This window comes from Theobroma cacao, chromosome 10 (genome assembly GCF_053813885.1).
Source record: "Theobroma cacao isolate CCN51 chromosome 10, ASM5381388v1, whole genome shotgun sequence".
NCBI lineage: Eukaryota > Viridiplantae > Streptophyta > Magnoliopsida > Malvales > Malvaceae > Theobroma > Theobroma cacao.
The window spans coordinates 7,821,238-7,839,580 of NC_142648.1; the positions used below are offsets into that span (position 1 = coordinate 7,821,238).

Here is an 18,343-nt window from a genome sequence, read left to right on the forward strand (position 1 = left end):
AATTTTTGCTTAATGTATAGACATGTGTGATTATTGACCCGAGACTGATAAATTGAATCTCATTCATAGTCACTGAGGTAATTTGGGTATAATTGGAGTGTAGAAAGTGAAAAGAATTGATTTGAAGTTAAATTGGAGATTTTAGCCGATTAGACCGAGTATAGTGTGACTTAGGTCGAATAATACATTTAAGCGATTAATCGGACATTTTGCATTCCATATCATGCATTAGTAGTCTAAATTAGTTTAATTTTAATTTAGTACCAATGTGGTGAATTTCTCGATTTTGTATTGTGTCAAGGTGGTGAGTCCTCCAATAAAGGTAAGGGAATTGTACCCGAGGACCAATGGTCTGAGTATTTCGAAAATCCCCACTCTAGACATTGTGAGTAACCTTACCATCATTTTAATTATCTAAAGTATGCTTTTATTCGATTTTGGTGAATTTTATGAAAATGAGTTCAAATGGTAAATTTTTATGTTTTATAAACAAAATGTGTTTAAATGAAAAGACTTTATAAATTGTCTTGAAACGAAATAACGATTTTGAAAATAGAGTAATTGGAGACCACTGGTTTGTTGTAAATTTATGATTGGAAATTGATGGCTTATGTTATATTGTTATTGTGTTTGCATAACTGGTTGGGCTGTATTTTATGAATTATATGAATTGTTTTATTTTACCCTTGCAAGCTAGGTAGTATTATATTAGCCCTGTCATGCTGTTAAAATTTTATTATATGGTGGGTTTAGCTTGCTGTAATTGGCGGATTTTTTGGACCAGCCTATTAGAAGGGCACGGAATCCGGATATAAATATGTACCTCGGTCGGAGAGGCGCGTAGGGTATCTCTTGAGGTATGGTTAGAGTCCACGTCACGCCGAACCACCTCGTGACGATGAACTCTGCTAACACCAAGGAACGGCTATGTTTTTCAAACTAAAAATATGTTTTCGTGTATACGAAATTTTTATAGCCTTGGCGGACTCGGTAAGATGCCTCGGCCAAGGTATCCCCAAGAATGATTTTGGCAGGAGCCAAGTTTTTTTTTAAAATACTCATAAGCCATGTTGACTATTTAAATGAAATGAATACTTATATTATGAAAAACTTATTTGGATGAAATGTTTTAATAGTATCTTTTTACTCGGACTTTAGATCTTTTGAATGATGTTTGTTTACTCACTAGGATTTTATAATCTTACCACCCTCCTTTCCCTCCATTTCAAGCTCAGATTAGACTGTAGATAGCTGATCTCATCGAGGACTACCGTTGGGTTTGCATTCTTCAAACTGTAGGTTTATAGTCCTCTTTACTTTTGTTTATTCGGAGGCCCACTTATTATTGTAAATTAAATTAAATACTTTGGCTTACTGTATTACAGTATGTATGAATTTATTTAACTTTTACGCTACAAAAATTATTTATGCATAAATCTAAAAATATTGTTTTATAAGAAAATAGAATATTTTACTTAACATTTCTTTTATTTTCTTATTACATCCAAATAATCGAAATTTCATTTTCAATGAAGATATTAGACTTTAAAACTCACTTTTGATTATGAATTATATGTTTTGTACTCGTATATTACATTTTAGCTGGTTTCAAAATTTTTAGGAAAAAATGACTAAAATACCCCTGTGAGACGAAAATTATTATTTTATTTGTTTTGAGTTAGAAACAGCTTAAAGTCTTCTAGAACATGATTTTCGGCAACGGTTACTCACGGGGGAAATGAGATACTAATATTAAGCCTTGCGGGGTCTCGGTTGACATTTCGAGAAATGAGTGTCTATCGAGGTATCGCGACGGTTGTCACGGGCTCGAGGGGAGTACCGGGTCATGATATATAATATCTATTTTTAAATTCTTTTTTTCTCATTTGCTCTTCTTCCTTCTTCCTTTAACTTCAATTTTCCTCTAAAGAATACATAAGAAGTCTGTTATGTTATTATCTTTATAAAACCGTGAATCTCATTTGCGGTTTGCAATAAGCATTCAACAATTAAGTATTATTGTTCTAATATTTACAAACTTTTTTACATTAATTTTTAATTTATATTATATTGTTATATTACTTTTATTTTATATGATAGTTTATTTATTTGAATTAAAATTTTGATTGTTGATTTTGTATTAGCCATTTTAAAAATATAAAAATTTTGTATCTCAAAAAAAATAAAAGAATAAAAATTTAATAATTTTTTTAATTTCAATAAAAGAATGCCTCATTGAATATTTCACTGTAAGTCTTTAAACTTATTGAGCCGCCTCTGGTGGAGATCAAAATTAAATATATTAAAAATCAAAATATAATCAGATGTTATATATCATCAACTATTTGCTATTTCAAAGTTCAATTTCTATTTCAACAAGTTGGACCTAGTGATTATTGTCATGAGCTCATGTTTACTACCTAAAAGATATGTCTGATAAGTGGTGGAAAGCTCATATTTATATACTCAAGACCCACCTCATCTCTTACTACAGTTGGATCTGTAACATTGTATCCCACCCAATTATACAACGCCATCATTGCACTAACTCTTTACCTGTAGAGGAGAAGGACTTTTACACTAATTGTCACGACCCGAAACCATCCTTGAGTCCGTGACAACCGCCACGATGTCTCGATAGACACTCATCCCTCGAATACCATATCGAGACCTCGCAAGGTTTTCATATCAGTTTCTTATTTTCCCTGTGGTTAATCGTTGCCAAATGTCATATTTTAGAGGCTTTTAAGCCTTTTTCCGATTTAAAACAGTGGAAAAATAAATTTCACTTCACAAGGGCATTTTGGTCATTTTTTGTCAAATATTTCAAATTCGACCAAAATGTAGTACTTAAGCGAGAAATGCATATTTTGAAATCAAAATTAAATTTGAATGTCTAAAATGTGATTTAAAATGGAATTATAACCATTTAAATAAAATAAAAATATTCGACAAAATATTCTATTTTTTTTTTACAAATTAATATTTATAGAGTATTCTAAAAATGATTTTAGTAACGTAAAAGTTAAATATATTTATACAAACTATAATACGGAAAACCAAAGTATGAAATTTAATTTACAGTGCTACGTGGGTCCACAAATGAACAAAAGTAGTAAAGACAGTAAACCTACAGTTTTTGAAGTAGTATGGCCAACTATAGTTCTCGACGATGTCTGCTATCTACAAGCTAACCCGACCTGAAATGATGGGATAAAAAAAAGGGTGAGATTATAAAATCTCAGAGAGTAAACAAACACCATCTAAATAATCTAAAGGCGAGTAAAGGGAGACAATTAAAAATAATTCATTTTAGCAAATTTCTCACAACACGAATATTCATTTCAACCAAATAATCAATATGGCTCGTGAATTTCTCAAAACTTGGCTCATGCCAAATCCTGTACTCGAGGACACTTGGACCAGACGTATCCAACCGAGTCCGCCAAGACTATGAAAATTTTTATATAATCATAAAACTTGTTTTTATTTTAAAAAAAAAAGCAATCGTTCCTTGGCGTTGACTGAGTCTCACTTCATGTGGTGGTTAACGTGAAGTGCATTAAAAAAGCCCACCTCAGGAGATACCCTACACGCCTCTACGATCGAGGTGAGAATATAAAGGAGTTTACCGTGCCCCTCTAATAGGCTGGTCCACGGAACCCCGCCACTGCAGTAGCTAATCTTTAATCCACCAATTGATCAAATCTCAATGGCATAGCATGGCAATTACATTACTAACCAATTTATCAAGATAAAACAGGCAGTTCATATTTTTCAACATAAGTATAAATTCAGCCAATCATGCTAATTTATCACAAGCCATTTAATTCAAATCATAATTTGCAATAAATCACATGGTCTCCAATTACTCAAATTTTCAAATCCAACATTCTATTTTCAAATCAATTTATAAATGTCATGACCCGAAACTCCCCATCGAGCCCGTGACAACCGCCACGAGGCCTCGACAGACATTCTTCACCCCGAATGCCTATCGAAACCCCGTAAGGCTTAGCATCAACTTTCGCATCTCCCCGGTGAGCAACAATTATTAAATCTCGCATTTAAAAAAATCATAAGTCATTTTCAAATAAGAACAATAAAATATTATTTTCTGGCTCATAGGGGCATTTTCGTAATTTTTCTTCAAAAATCTCAAAACTTGGTAAAAATGTAATAGGTAAGCAGAAAATATATATTTAATGATTTAAAAACAAAATAAGTATCTAAAACGTTCATTTGAAGTGAAAATTTGACCATTTGAATATGATAAAAATATTCAATAAAATAAACTATTTTCTTGTAAAATAATTTTCATAAAACTATCGGTACATAATTCTTATAGCGTAAAAGATAATTATATTCATATATACTATAAAGCAAATAACCAAAGCATAAAATTTCTTTTACAGTGACACGTGGGCCCATATCTATCCAAAATGCATCGGAAGCTGGAAACCTACAGCTTTTACCGATTCGAGTCCAAATGAAGGTCCTTGTTCAAGTCAGCTAACTACGGAATTCCCTGAGCCTGAAATCTGAGGAAATGAGGGTAGTGAGATTATAAAATCCCAGTGAGTAAACAGATACCATCTAAACTATCTAAAGTCGAGTAAATGGAGACAATTAAAATAAATCATCATACTGTAATTTCATTACCATTCAACTCATTTCAACCAAATAAAATCAATCCATAAAAATCGAGTAATCAACTTGGCTTATGAATTTCTTAAAACTTTGGCTCGTGCCAAAACTCATACTCGGTGATACCTTGCGCAGGGCATCTAACCGAGTCCGCCAAGGCTGTTAAAATTTTGTGTACACTTAAAATATATTTTTGTTTGAAAAAAATACAGCCGCTCCTTGGCGTTGGCTGAGTTCCCCTTCACGTGGTGGTTTGGCGTGAAGTGAACCCTAAGCTATACCCCAGGAGATATCCTACGCGCCTCTCCGTTCGAGGTAATAATATAATGGAGTTTACCGTGCCCCTCTAATAGGCTGGTCCACGGAACCCCCTCTGCAGTAAATAATTAATATATAATCCACCAATCAATAAAATTCATTCTAGCATGTCATGGCAATTTATCGCAACCTAGCCTCTCAAGGCTGAATACACAGTATAAATAATTATAACACCAAAATCAGTTTAGCCATTCATGCTCATTTATTGTCATAAGCCATTCAATTCATAACCATAAATTTGCAACACAAACTAGCAGTCTCCAATTACTCTATTTTCAAAACCAATATTCGATTTTTCAGAAAATTTATAAAATCATTTTATAAAATCACAATTTCCCTTAAAACATAACAATTTACCATTTAAACCCATTTTTCATAAAATCACATAGTTGTATAAATCTACTCTAGATAATTAAGACGATAATAAGTTTACTCACAATGTCTAGAATGCAGACTTTCGAAGCACTCTGTCTACTGGTCCTCGGATGCAATTTCCTTGCCTTTATTGGAGGACTCACCACCTTGACACAGTACAAAATCGAGAATTTCACTAAGTTGGTACTAAATCAAAATTAAACTAATTTGGACTACCAATGCATGATATGGAATGCAAAAATGCACTGGTAACTATCTAAATCCGATATTAGCCTAATTCGTCTTATCACCCGATTAAATTCCTAACGGGTTCGTTTAAACTCCAATTTAATTCTTTTCAGTTTCTATACCTCAATTGCACCCAAATTAACTTAATGTCCCTCAGTGTGATGCAAATTATCAGTCCCAACAGCAAATTACGAAAATACCCCTAGTAGGTAAAAATTCGTATTTTTGCTCCGAAAATTCCCATTATTTTTCTAGGCTCATAATTCATTATTCCTTAACCAATTCTCCTAGAATAAAATCAAACTCATCCTCACTCACTACATGGTAAATTCAGCCATTAATGGTTGGGGGAGAAAATAAATTCTTTTCTTGTTGTTTTGTTTCTAAATATGCTAAACTAACTAAAAACACTAACATAAATTAAAATCAAATAAATCCAACAACTTTCTCTCTCCTAACCCATTTTTTCAGAATTGAATTCATCATGAAAACATGTAATTTAATCATGGAAAATAAAGAGAAATGCTTGGGAATAAGAAAACTCAAGCTTAATAGAAAAAATCTCACCTTTTTCACTTAATTTCCTTGAAAATTCACACTTTTTCTTTGATTTTCTCTCTCTAGGGTTTTGTTTTCTCCTTTCTCTCTCTTGTTTCTTGCTTGGCCGAATGTTGAAGAAGAAGAATGGGTGGGCTGATTTTTTTTATGCCTTTTTATTGTTTAATGAAATAATATTATTTTATTCATATTTTAAATATTTTATTAATTCATTTTTTTTTCTAGCCATCCACTTGTCCTATTTTTTCCACCATGCATTCCCTTTGACTTATCCAAGTCTTAAGTGAAATTTCCAGATTTTTCCAAAGTTTTGGTGGAGCAAATTTTTCAAAATTACACTTTTGCCCCTGAACTTTTCAAAAATTACATTTTTACCCCAAAAATTGAAAATTTTCCATAATGCATAATTTTCACTCCTCATACTCATTTCACACTCCAAATAATTAAATTTGATCAAAATCCTTTCAAAAAATTAAATTTTCGATTTCGAATGGTAAAATTACCATTTTACCCTTTTACTCCAAATTATACCGAAATTAAAATTTTTCACTTCTAAACCTCAAATCTTACTCCAATAAGTCAAATGGGGCCAAAAATCTTTTCTGAAAATTTCCATTTTGTCCCCAGGTGGCAAATGACCATTTTGCCCCTGGATAGCGAAAATTCCAGTTTGACTCCAAATTGATCCTCGAACTCCGAATCACCATATTAACCCATTCTGGGACTTTAAAATTCTTAATTTCATTGTAAATTCTCTATTTGATCTAGTTCAAGGCTTAAATCAACTTTGTTGTACCTTTAGGTACAATACCGACTTTTGTAAATTTTTTTTTTTGGACTCTCTTAGCATGTAAACATGCTATCCACCACATGTATGTCATCACAAATATTTTTGTAGAGTCGGGCTTGTCATCTTCTCCCCCACTTGGATCAACCATATGATCTTTCTTCTTGACTGATTTTGACATCCGGCTAAATATTAATATTTTAAAAATTTTATCTTGTCTCCTTAGTACTTGAAATACCTTATTATGCCTCACTTAACTTCTGAATCGCCTTTTATCTCACAAATTCTCCTATGATAAAATTATTATTATTTTCTCACTTGCGAAACATTTTATCCTAAACTACTCCTTTCGTCTTTTATCACTTCTAAACATTTTAATTGACCTCAATTTGCATTCGATCAACTTTATTTATCACCATATCAAAGTACGGGGTATTTCAATCTCCCCCACTTAAATAGAATTCGTCCTCGAATTCCCGTCGATGTTGCGTTATCAATCTCCTTCTATGATCCTACTCCTTGTTCCTTCTATAGGGACATTCAATTTATTTCCCTCGTTCACCTTCAGTTCAATTAAATGCTTTATTTACGGCAATTATCATCCTTTGGAATCGGATCAGTAATACTTTTCACAACCATGATCTCTTATATCTAGACACTAAGCATGCCTTTATCACCATTATTACATTTGAACCATAACTTCATCTCAATTATACCGATTTCGATCACATATCATACTTACTTATGTATACCTATTCATCGTTTTATTAATTTGCTCCATACCAATTTTCTCAACCTTGATTCATCCATCTTATACTGGTCCAAACCCTTCCTTTAATGGAGTTCCATTAAAAACTTAAACAATTTAAGGTTTACTTTCAAAGTCATTCATAACTTTAATCGTTCATTACATGTCTGTTAACACTTTAGCTCACTAACCTCTCTGGACACTATTTCAAAATCTCCCAATTACCGAGAACCATTCTTCACTTCAGTTAGTAAAATTATCAATTTCATATATACATATATACATGCATTTTCAAATGTCAACCTCTCTCTTTATATATAGGAATCCATGTGTTCACATGCCTTGGACTACATTCCCCCATTATTCATCCGTATCCCAATCCTAGTTTCAATATAATAATTCTTATAGTGCATGTCAACCTTCTTATTATACTTGTGTATAACTTCATATCATTCATATCATTTCCAACCATATGTTTGAGTTTCCTTATACTATATATCATTCATCACAATGTCATCTCCATTGAATTATAATCTATTATACGTGTATGCTTTATAATCCTATTGATGCCTCAAAGATTTATCTCAACTTGATCATTGCATCTCATGCAATACCACAATTCCTAAGAGTCATTCTTTTGTCCTTAATCATCTTTCATGCCTCTATATTACCTTGTATCTTTCTTGCATTACGATATTGATTTGTCACTTAAGACTCAAACCCATTTGAATCATGTATGCCTTAAGCATTTTCGAATTCCAATTTCCATAATATATTAGGAAAGTTTCATTATCTGACTTCATTTTCAAGGTCAACTTCTATCATCCTTTGTTCCACTCCTTCATATGAACATAACATCATTCTTCCTTAACTAATTTATAATTTGTACTTGAAATTGTAAAACTTAAAACTAGATTCCCCTCAAGTATTTTTCAATATTAATACTAATATCACTCTCAGCTTACAGCTTCCTTTTTATAATCACATAACTTAGTGCTTGCTTTAACGAGATCCAGAGCAAAACTTCTCTTGAGTATTTCCTTGGGAATATCTATCTTAAACTTATGTCTCACAGCATGTGATCCCTTAACTTGTGATTTAGTCGTTAGGCTTCTCAGCAAGTTTTAAAAATTTTACGTTTCATACTTGCTGTGTATGATTATAATCTCTTCTCAAAGATGTTTATGTATTCCTAAAACACTTAATCTTAAAGATATATAAATACGTACTCATCCATTCAATCCTTAAATCGTCTTCATAGGTTTCCAGGGTGCCACACAATTAGCCTCATGTTGTTACTAACCCTTGTCATTTTACTGTATCAAAACAGATATTACAAATTCTCGTAATGATATTCTATATAAACTGATTTTCTATACCAGTCTCGTAATTCTTCCTTCACACTTTCATTATTTGGTATCTCATCTCAATATAGTCATTTCAAGAATCTTTCAATTTTTTTTTCTTTTAATTATATGCCTATATACAAGGCAATAAAGAAGTTTTTCAATTCATTTGGGTAAACATTCTCCAGAATATTTAAGACTCCCAGATAACAAAACACAATGACCAACAACCAAAATTCAATTTGTAAGCTCAATATCGTGTCACTCCCATCTTACTCATGCATCATAGGCGTGAGATATTCGGAGCATTATAGCGTTGAACAATCAATGTTGAAGTACTGTAGCTATTAGAAATTTTCTCATCAAAGCTATTTGTTTGCATTCAAAGTCACCACATCAATCATTCTCAACCAGTGGTTTCCCTTTTAGATATATATCATGAGTTCCATAAGTTAGGTACCTTCTATTTTCTTGTCATACACACTAAGCTAGATTAATACTTTCATCTCATGTCATCTTTTGACGTTTATCAACATTCATAAAATTCCACCTCAAAACATCCTTTCCATACAGTGTAATAAGTTCATGATAAATATACCACTCCACACATAAGTTGCTTACTATCTACAACTTTCCTCAAATTTATTGTCATCCCTATCCAATTATCTTCTTGACTTTCGGTATAATTAACTACGAAAATAGCCCGGCTTCCTCCTCACTTTATTCTCACAATCCTTACTGAATCAAAATTTTATATTCCCCATATTCCATAATTTAACTTCATTGGGTTATATTTGTGCCCAACTATTATCTCATATTGTCATAACATCACTGAATAATCCCCTTCATGCTTAAATTACAATCATTAAGGTAATCACATTATCCATTCCGAATGTCATTTATAACCTTATTGCTTCCTTCTATAACCTTCCTCAATAATTATATTACCAATTTATCTCTATCATACTAAAGATTCCCATATACCTTCAGTTACTTAAACAACCATTTTATAATACATTCTAGTCTTATACTTTAAAAGCCAAACTATTTTTACTTCTTTGTATAGATAATTATTATCTCTTTTACACAACATCTAGTTAGAGTTAAGGTAGTGTAAAATCCTACGAAAATATTACATGTCCTTGGGATCATCATCTTAATCTGATCTTATCGAAAGATTCTACTCCGAGTCCTCCTAAAGATCCTCTTCCGGGTTTTCCTCCTCTTGAGATTTTTTCCTTTGCTCCTCAATCCAGGCTTGTTGTATTCTCCTATATTCTTCATCACTCACCGATGCAACATTTCTTCCACAACCGGGAGGAAAATGTCGTACACCTGACACTTTTCTAAGAGGTTTACTTGCCACTGTTACTTTCTCCTTATCCTTTTCTGGTTGTCCCTTTACATTTCTCCCACAACCTGGTGGAAAGTGTCGGACTACTGTCACGCTCTTCCTAGAACAAATACCTCCTTCGGCTATCCTTAATTTCCCCCTTTCTTTAACATGTTCCTTAGATTTTCTCAAAAGGGAACCTCTTATGCTTACATTAATATTATTACTATCTGCACTTTTTGGACAACTCGGTTCAGGTTGCCATCGGCTCTTAGCAGTAGAATCTAGCGATCCCTCGCTAATACTATGAGAGGCGTCGGGATTACCGTCTCTCCTAGACATGGTGTATGTATCACCAGCGCACCTCAAAACCTATATGCAATCAAATAGTAATTGTTTAATTATTTATGCATCTCAAAAATAGGTAGATTTCTATATGTAGATGCATACATTCTATTCAATCTAACCTAACTTAACTTAACTTAACTGGACTTGGGGCCACGCAGTGTCAGAGTAGATTTCTTAAAACAACCTTAAAATCAAAAACTTTAAAATCCAAAGCTTTAAAATCAAAATATCTGATCTTTAAACCATGCTCTGATACCAATAAAATTGTCATGACCCGAAACTCCCCATCGAGCCCGTGACAACCGCCACGAGGCCTCGACAGACATTCTTCACCCCGAATGCCTATCGAAACCCCGTAAGGCTTAGCATCAACTTTCGCATCTCCCCGGTGAGCAACAATTATTAAATCTCGTATTTAAAAAAATCATAAGTCATTTTCAAATAAGAACAATAAAATATTATTTTCTGGCTCATAGGGGCATTTTCGTAATTTTTCTTCAAAAATCTCAAAACTTGGTAAAAATGTAATAGGTAAGCAGAAAATATATATTTAATGATTTAAAAACAAAATAAGTATCTAAAACGTTCATTTGAAGTGAAAATTTGACCATTTGAATATGATAAAAATATTCAATAAAATAAACTATTTTCTTGTAAAATAATTTTCATAAAACTATCGGTACATAATTCTTATAGCGTAAAAGATAATTATATTCATATATACTATAAAGCAAATAACCAAAGCATAAAATTTCTTTTACAGTGACACGTGGGCCCATATCTATCCAAAATGCATCGGAAGCTGGAAACCTACAGCTTTTACCGATTCGAGTCCAAATGAAGGTCCTTGTTCAAGTCAGCTAACTACGGAATTCCCTGAGCCTGAAATCTGAGGAAATGAGGGTAGTGAGATTATAAAATCCCAGTGAGTAAACAGATACCATCTAAACTATCTAAAGTCGAGTAAATGGAGACAATTAAAATAAATCATCATACTGTAATTTCATTACCATTCAACTCATTTCAACCAAATAAAATCAATCCATAAAAATCGAGTAATCAACTTGGCTTATGAATTTCTTAAAACTTTGGCTCGTGCCAAAACTCATACTCGGTGATACCTTGCGCAGGGCATCTAACCGAGTCCGCCAAGGCTGTTAAAATTTTGTGTACACTTAAAATATATTTTTGTTTGAAAAAAATACAGCCGCTCCTTGGCGTTGGCTGAGTTCCCCTTCACGTGGTGGTTTGGCGTGAAGTGAACCCTAAGCTATACCCCAGGAGATATCCTACGCGCCTCTCCGTTCGAGGTAATAATATAATGGAGTTTACCGTGCCCCTCTAATAGGCTGGTCCACGGAACCCCCTCTGCAGTAAATAATTAATATATAATCCACCAATCAATAAAATTCATTCTAGCATGTCATGGCAATTTATCGCAACCTAGCCTCTCAAGGCTGAATACACAGTATAAATAATTATAACACCAAAATCAGTTTAGCCATTCATGCTCATTTATTGTCATAAGCCATTCAATTCATAACCATAAATTTGCAACACAAACTAGCAGTCTCCAATTACTCTATTTTCAAAACCAATATTCGATTTTTCAGAAAATTTATAAAATCATTTTATAAAATCACAATTTCCCTTAAAACATAACAATTTACCATTTAAACCCATTTTTCATAAAATCACATAGTTGTATAAATCTACTCTAGATAATTAAGACGATAATAAGTTTACTCACAATGTCTAGAATGCAGACTTTCGAAGCACTCTGTCTACTGGTCCTCGGATGCAATTTCCTTGCCTTTATTGGAGGACTCACCACCTTGACACAGTACAAAATCGAGAATTTCACTAAGTTGGTACTAAATCAAAATTAAACTAATTTGGACTACCAATGCATGATATGGAATGCAAAAATGCACTGGTAACTATCTAAATCCGATATTAGCCTAATTCGTCTTATCACCCGATTAAATTCCTAACGGGTTCGTTTAAACTCCAATTTAATTCTTTTCAGTTTCTATACCTCAATTGCACCCAAATTAACTTAATGTCCCTCAGTGTGATGCAAATTATCAGTCCCAACAGCAAATTACGAAAATACCCCTAGTGGGTAAAAATTCGTATTTTTGCTCCGAAAATTCCCATTATTTTTCTAGGCTCATAATTCATTATTCCTTAACCAATTCTCCTAGAATAAAATCAAACTCATCCTCACTCACTACATGGTAAATTCAGCCATTAATGGTTGGGGGAGAAAATAAATTCTTTTCTTGTTGTTTTGTTTCTAAATATGCTAAACTAACTAAAAACACTAACATAAATTAAAATCAAATAAATCCAACAACTTTCTCTCTCCTAACCCATTTTTTCAGAATTGAATTCATCATGAAAACATGTAATTTAATCATGGAAAATAAAGAGAAATGCTTGGGAATAAGAAAACTCAAGCTTAATAGAAAAAATCTCACCTTTTTCACTTAATTTCCTTGAAAATTCACACTTTTTCTTTGATTTTCTCTCTCTAGGGTTTTGTTTTCTCCTTTCTCTCTCTTGTTTCTTGCTTGGCCGAATGTTGAAGAAGAAGAATGGGTGGGCTGATTTTTTTTATGCCTTTTTATTGTTTAATGAAATAATATTATTTTATTCATATTTTAAATATTTTATTAATTCATTTTTTTTTCTAGCCATCCACTTGTCCTATTTTTTCCACCATGCATTCCCTTTGACTTATCCAAGTCTTAAGTGAAATTTCCAGATTTTTCCAAAGTTTTGGTGGAGCAAATTTTTCAAAATTACACTTTTGCCCCTGAACTTTTCAAAAATTACATTTTTACCCCAAAAATTGAAAATTTTCCATAATGCATAATTTTCACTCCTCATACTCATTTCACACTCCAAATAATTAAATTTGATCAAAATCCTTTCAAAAAATTAAATTTTCGATTTCGAATGGTAAAATTACCATTTTACCCTTTTACTCCAAATTATACCGAAATTAAAATTTTTCACTTCTAAACCTCAAATCTTACTCCAATAAGTCAAATGGGGCCAAAAATCTTTTCTGAAAATTTCCATTTTGTCCCCAGGTGGCAAATGACCATTTTGCCCCTGGATAGCGAAAATTCCAATTTGACTCCAAATTGATCCTCGAACTCCGAATCACCATATTAACCCATTCTGGGACTTTAAAATTCTTAATTTCATTGTAAATTCTCTATTTGATCTAGTTCAAGGCTTAAATCAACTTTGTTGTACCTTTAGGTACAATACCGACTTTTGTAAATTTTTTTTTTTGGACTCTCTTAGCATGTAAACATGCTATCCACCACATGTATGTCATCACAAATATTTTTGTAGAGTCGGGCTTGTCATCTTCTCCCCCACTTGGATCAACCATATGATCTTTCTTCTTGACTGATTTTGACATCCGGCTAAATATTAATATTTTAAAAATTTTATCTTGTCTCCTTAGTACTTGAAATACCTTATTATGCCTCACTTAACTTCTGAATCGCCTTTTATCTCACAAATTCTCCTATGATAAAATTATTATTATTTTCTCACTTGCGAAACATTTTATCCTAAACTACTCCTTTCGTCTTTTATCACTTCTAAACATTTTAATTGACCTCAATTTGCATTCGATCAACTTTATTTATCACCATATCAAAGTACGGGGTATTTCAATCTCCCCCACTTAAATAGAATTCGTCCTCGAATTCCCGTCGATGTTGCGTTATCAATCTCCTTCTATGATCCTACTCCTTGTTCCTTCTATAGGGACATTCAATTTATTTCCCTCGTTCACCTTCAGTTCAATTAAATGCTTTATTTACGGCAATTATCATCCTTTGGAATCGGATCAGTAATACTTTTCACAACCATGATCTCTTATATCTAGACACTAAGCATGCCTTTATCACCATTATTACATTTGAACCATAACTTCATCTCAATTATACCGATTTCGATCACATATCATACTTACTTATGTATACCTATTCATCGTTTTATTAATTTGCTCCATACCAATTTTCTCAACCTTGATTCATCCATCTTATACTGGTCCAAACCCTTCCTTTAATGGAGTTCCATTAAAAACTTAAACAATTTAAGGTTTACTTTTAAAGTCATTCATAACTTTAATCGTTCATTACATGTCTGTTAACACTTTAGCTCACTAACCTCTCTGGACACTATTTCAAAATCTCCCAATTACCGAGAACCATTCTTCACTTCAGTTAGTAAAATTATCAATTTCATATATACATATATACATGCATTTTCAAATGTCAACCTCTCTCTTTATATATAGGAATCCATGTGTTCACATGCCTTGGACTACATTCCCCCATTATTCATCCGTATCCCAATCCTAGTTTCAATATAATAATTCTTATAGTGCATGTCAACCTTCTTATTATACTTGTGTATAACTTCATATCATTCATATCATTTCCAACCATATGTTTGAGTTTCCTTATACTATATATCATTCATCACAATGTCATCTCCATTGAATTATAATCTATTATACGTGTATGCTTTATAATCCTATTGATGCCTCAAAGATTTATCTCAACTTGATCATTGCATCTCATGCAATACCACAATTCCTAAGAGTCATTCTTTTGTCCTTAATCATCTTTCATGCCTCTATATTACCTTGTATCTTTCTTGCATTACGATATTGATTTGTCACTTAAGACTCAAACCCATTTGAATCATGTATGCCTTAAGCATTTTCGAATTCCAATTTCCATAATATATTAGGAAAGTTTCATTATCTGACTTCATTTTCAAGGTCAACTTCTATCATCCTTTGTTCCACTCCTTCATATGAACATAACATCATTCTTCCTTAACTAATTTATAATTTGTACTTGAAATTGTAAAACTTAAAACTAGATTCCCCTCAAGTATTTTTCAATATTAATACTAATATCACTCTCAGCTTACAGCTTCCTTTTTATAATCACATAACTTAGTGCTTGCTTTAACGAGATCCAGAGCAAAACTTCTCTTGAGTATTTCCTTGGGAATATCTATCTTAAACTTATGTCTCACAGCATGTGATCCCTTAACTTGTGATTTAGTCGTTAGGCTTCTCAGCAAGTTTTAAAAATTTTACGTTTCATACTTGCTGTGTATGATTATAATCTCTTCTCAAAGATGTTTATGTATTCCTAAAACACTTAATCTTAAAGATATATAAATACGTACTCATCCATTCAATCCTTAAATCGTCTTCATAGGTTTCCAGGGTGCCACACAATTAGCCTCATGTTGTTACTAACCCTTGTCATTTTACTGTATCAAAACAGATATTACAAATTCTCGTAATGATATTCTATATAAACTGATTTTCTATACCAGTCTCGTAATTCTTCCTTCACACTTTCATTATTTGGTATCTCATCTCAATATAGTCATTTCAAGAATCTTTCAATTTTTTTTTCTTTTAATTATATGCCTATATACAAGGCAATAAAGAAGTTTTTCAATTCATTTGGGTAAACATTCTCCAGAATATTTAAGACTCCCAGATAACAAAACACAATGACCAACAACCAAAATTCAATTTGTAAGCTCAATATCGTGTCACTCCCATCTTACTCATGCATCATAGGCGTGAGATATTCGGAGCATTATAGCGTTGAACAATCAATGTTGAAGTACTGTAGCTATTAGAAATTTTCTCATCAAAGCTATTTGTTTGCATTCAAAGTCACCACATCAATCATTCTCAACCAGTGGTTTCCCTTTTAGATATATATCATGAGTTCCATAAGTTAGGTACCTTCTATTTTCTTGTCATACACACTAAGCTAGATTAATACTTTCATCTCATGTCATCTTTTGACGTTTATCAACATTCATAAAATTCCACCTCAAAACATCCTTTCCATACAGTGTAATAAGTTCATGATAAATATACCACTCCACACATAAGTTGCTTACTATCTACAACTTTCCTCAAATTTATTGTCATCCCTATCCAATTATCTTCTTGACTTTCGGTATAATTAACTACGAAAATAGCCCGGCTTCCTCCTCACTTTATTCTCACAATCCTTACTGAATCAAAATTTTATATTCCCCATATTCCATAATTTAACTTCATTGGGTTATATTTGTGCCCAACTATTATCTCATATTGTCATAACATCACTGAATAATCCCCTTCATGCTTAAATTACAATCATTAAGGTAATCACATTATCCATTCCGAATGTCATTTATAACCTTATTGCTTCCTTCTATAACCTTCCTCAATAATTATATTACCAATTTATCTCTATCATACTAAAGATTCCCATATACCTTCAGTTACTTAAACAACCATTTTATAATACATTCTAGTCTTATACTTTAAAAGCCAAACTATTTTTACTTCTTTGTATAGATAATTATTATCTCTTTTACACAACATCTAGTTAGAGTTAAGGTAGTGTAAAATCCTACGAAAATATTACATGTCCTTGGGATCATCATCTTAATCTGATCTTATCGAAAGATTCTACTCCGAGTCCTCCTAAAGATCCTCTTCCGGGTTTTCCTCCTCTTGAGATTTTTTCCTTTGCTCCTCAATCCAGGTGTCACGACCCAAATTTCGGGTCATGACCGGCGCATGGGTCCAATGGACGTAATCCACTAAACCCAAGCAAGCCTATTATTTATTTTACTTATGATTCTATTTATTATCACTAAGTCGTATTTCATGACTTTGAGTCAAAATAGTGATACACATTGCCAACTCGTACTGGCATTACTCTTTTAAAATTTACATTTAAGTTCATCTATACATAACAAAATAATACTCGACCTCCAGCGGAGTGACTCGGATGGATATACAGCTACCGAATGCCGAGACACCTACCAGAAGATGTACACAGATCTACAAGGACACCTCGTCCTAATTATCGGCTACCTCGTGATCTGAAAACATGAATTTGAAAATGGTGAGTATAAACCCAGTGAGTGAACAAGGAAGGGAACAAGCAACAATTAGGAAAAATTTAAAATCATGATGCACTTGTTTCAAACAATGCAATTTAGTTCATTCCTATTTAAAACCCCTCCAAACCCCAGAGTTTTTTTTTCGCTACAGCGAGCATGAATTTCGATGCAGTGAAAACAAGGCAACAAGATAAACATTTTTCCTCACTCAACAAAAGCCATCCTACTAAACTAATAAAATCAACCTAACATTCATGAAAATTCTCAAAGTATAATGTGTCAAATTTTACGTACATTACAACCATAAATCATTGTCCATCAATTTGCTATATCACACACATTTACATATGTATATATATATACGTATATACCCATCATCATCATCTCACCAACCCATCATCATCATCACCAGCTCATGCGCACTCCCTACTCGCACATGGCTGGGTCATCACCGGATTATGCGCACTCCCTACTCGCACATAACCGGGTCATCCTCGGCTTATGCACACTCCCTACTCGCACATAGCCGAGTCAACATAATTACACAACATTATATTCAAGCACATATGTATATCAACATAATGCAGCCACATAGAAATCCATAATAACCACATTTCATAACATAAACCTTTTCTCAAAAGCTTGTTCCCAAGGCATTCATTTTCATGAAAAATTGCATA

General features: G+C 32.7%; 2 long non-coding RNA genes across 2 annotated transcripts; both read right to left on the reverse strand.

Annotated features, from left to right (window-relative positions):
* Positions 1 to 4,290: 4,290 nt before the first annotated feature.
* LOC148760336 (uncharacterized) lies at positions 4,291 to 6,235 on the reverse strand. Its single transcript, XR_016023242.1, has 3 exons — positions 6,136 to 6,235; positions 5,403 to 5,486; positions 4,291 to 4,534 (listed from the first exon to the last, which is right to left on the reverse strand). It is a non-coding gene; the product is annotated as an uncharacterized LOC148760336 (long non-coding RNA).
* A 5,092-nt stretch (positions 6,236 to 11,327) lies between these two features.
* On the reverse strand, positions 11,328 to 13,271 carry LOC148760337 (uncharacterized). The gene is made up of 3 exons (XR_016023241.1): positions 13,172 to 13,271; positions 12,439 to 12,522; positions 11,328 to 11,570 (listed from the first exon to the last, which is right to left on the reverse strand). It is a non-coding gene; the product is annotated as an uncharacterized LOC148760337 (long non-coding RNA).
* Between the last annotated feature and the right edge of the window lie 5,072 nt (positions 13,272 to 18,343).